Genomic DNA, 2,916 nt, shown 5'->3' with positions numbered 1-2,916 from the left:
CTGTCTTCCCTCTATCCCTGCAGATCCCTTATCTTTCATCCACTCCTCTGCTTCCCAGCTGGGAGACCCAATAGAAAACAAAATCTCACTAAGGTGGTAAGGGTGGAAACATAATAGTATAAAGACAAAAACACTTTATAATGTGTGAGAAGGAAAAGACCCCCAACAATTAAAAAAGCCAGGCAAGAAATTTCGGTTATGGAACCAGTAAGAGATACTTGCACCCAGAATAGATTCAGGTCGGGTCTCTAGGGAGGTCAACTGGCCACGTATGGAGATCCAGCCTAGTCAAGGGGACAGTGGTCTATCTCAGCTTGATCTTCAGGTTGTTCCAGAGTCTTGCCTGTGGTTACAGCAGGTCTGCCAGTGGCTCAGTCTGACCAGACACTCTGCAGGTGGATTAGGGGCTCTCACCATTGAACCCCATAGCCTTCCACACCTAATTTGTGCTCTGATGCCTTTTCTCCTCACTATAGTCCTGGTTTGTCATGGTCACCTTTGGCCCCCACCAGCTGGTGTGCTTCTGTGTGGACTTAGCGGACTCCCATCCTAAGGGAGCTATTCTACACGCTCCATGTGTCCCCTTCAACTGCGTCCCGCATCAGGGCATCTCCGGTCATGACCACAGGCACAGAAAGAACTGCCTGTTCATCTCTTGTTCCCCAACAAGCCACTGTCTTTGCACCAACAATAAACCCAAGCCGTTGCCCCAATTGAATTGTTGCTTCTCACTCAGGGCCACCGCCATGCGTGCTTCTGAGGGGAACAGCCCCACCGGGATTCGTCGTGGTCCTGAAGGGTTGTTATTTTGCTGAGGCAGCAGAACACCAGGTCTAACCTCCCACAGAGTGGCTGGTGATTTCAAATGACTGACCTTTGGGTTGACAGCAGCCAAGGGCTTAACCCCTGCACTCACTGCCTCGGTCACCAGGATAGGGGGAACCATCTACATCATGCATCTGATGGGGAGGTGGAGCATCTTGTCAGGAGTGGAAGGCTGGTGGGGTCCCTATGTCCGCTGCACAGTGTACTTGGCCTATTTCTCCCCTGGGACCTGGACTCCCACAGTTGGCTAACCATCTCCTTGGAGACCCACCTCCATCACTGTTCACAGGACATTGTTTTCAGATACGCTGGGATTCCCGCATCCCCTTGACTTACCTGCAGTTTGAAGTTCTCACTTCCGATGTGAACAAAATGAGCCGAGACCGAAAGGGCTGCTTAGCTGTGCAGTGTGCTCAGCTGACTTTATATATATATATTTTATATCTATCTATATCTATCTATCTATCTATAAAATATATATCTATATATATATATTTAAACACACATGCACGGCTGATTGCACAACTCGTTTGTTGTGGTTGCTTGAGATGAATTTGTCACTGAAGACTCCAAGTCCATTTCAATGTGACTTTTCCTCATCTTTCTTTTTTTTTTCTTACCTCATTCAAACCCCTCTCTTGGTTTGAGGGATAAGAAATCTGGAGGGCGGGTTGGCAGTTGTTTTTTAAAGAAACATAAAATGTTTTTAATATGACATGTTTCATGAATTTGCGTGTCATCCTTGTGCAGGGGCCATGCTAATCTTCTTTGTATCGTTCCAATTTTTTACTAGATGTGCCACCGAAGCATGCACCCAAAAATATTTTAAATAATCAATAGGAAACATTCCAGCCCAAGAAATGCAATCGACAACATCTTGTTAGACCCTCCTTTATTCTTTTTTCTTCACCTCTTCTTGATAGGATGAAACTATGGAATCATGTGATATTTGAGTTCTAGGCCAATAAAACACATTTTTTAAAAATTGGGAGCTTTTTTTTTAATGCACACTTGATTTCCCAACTCATAATGACCCCATCTATATAATGCTTTTTCTTCAAGGAAACAAATTTATTAAATCTAACAGCAGGTAACCTTCTCCATGTAAAAACATCCAAAGGAAAAAATGTAGACATCGAAGACCAAAAAAAGTGCGTAGCAAGTTAATAAAAATATGTAAATGGTCGTTTGAAGAGTGCAAGCAGGAAGTGAATACAAATAAAAGTATTGACTTCTATCAACATGTTTTGTACAACCTCAAGCAATGGACACGCTGGTTACAACTAGGAACCACCATGGGGCCACATGAGTAGGAGGGGCTCAGCCCCTCAGCCAGGGTTAAGGCAGGCTACCTGTAAGACCAATTCATCCAAGCCCATTTGCCTACTGCTTCCAATTCCCCTTTTAAACCTAGAATCAGATTCATGATTGCAACAGGTAAGGACAATGACATAATCACAGATTCAGGGGCGTGAGGATCCAGGGTCAGAGAAAAACTTCCCCAGAGCAGGTAATGAGTGTTAGGGGGGGAGGGGGGGGACATTCTAGACAATGTTTCTGAGACATTGAATCTTTAAGGGAGCAGACTGCCTCATCTTTCCCCAATGCAGCAGCTGGTGGGTTTGAACCCCTGACCCTACAGTTAGCAGCCAAACAATACCTAGAAGGTAACCCACAGTGCCACTATGTCCTCTGACTGTGATCCCATCCAGGGCCATGGAGTCAAACCTGACTCAGAGTGACCCTATAGGACAGAGTAGAACTGCCCCGGAGGCTTTCCAAGGCTGTAAGTCTTCAAGGGGGCAGAAAGCCTCTTCTTCCCCTCAAGGGTCAACTGGTGGGTTTGAACGACTGATGCCTTGGTTCACAGCCCAGTGTACAACCCACTGTACCATCAGGGGTCCTTACTTCGAACCTCTCAGCCATTGGCCACTCTGGGGCCCAGTTCTGCATTGCTCCAAACGGCCTGCTATGGAATCCATTGGAACTCACAGCAACCCTGCGGGGCAGCACAGAATGCCCCGTGGGTTTTCTGAGGCTGTAAATCTTTACAGAAGTAGAAAGCCTCATCAAAAATAATAATAATAATTA

At 45.8% G+C, this 2,916-nt stretch overlaps 1 non-coding gene across 1 annotated transcript; it reads right to left on the bottom strand.

Annotated features, from left to right (window-relative positions):
* Nucleotides 1-1,530: 1,530 nt before the first annotated feature.
* Nucleotides 1,531-1,639, bottom strand: LOC115870467. Its single transcript, XR_004046732.1, has one exon. It is a non-coding gene; the product is annotated as a U6 spliceosomal RNA (small nuclear RNA).
* Nucleotides 1,640-2,916: the final 1,277 nt, after the last annotated feature.

The sequence above is a fragment of the Echinops telfairi genome, unplaced genomic scaffold, assembly GCF_000313985.2.
Source record: "Echinops telfairi isolate 266 unplaced genomic scaffold, ASM31398v2 ScPeMD7_655;HRSCAF=1070, whole genome shotgun sequence".
Lineage (NCBI taxonomy): Eukaryota > Metazoa > Chordata > Mammalia > Afrosoricida > Tenrecidae > Echinops > Echinops telfairi.
The sequence above is the reverse complement of the archived record's forward strand: the minus strand, read 5'-3'. Positions and strand labels throughout refer to the sequence as shown.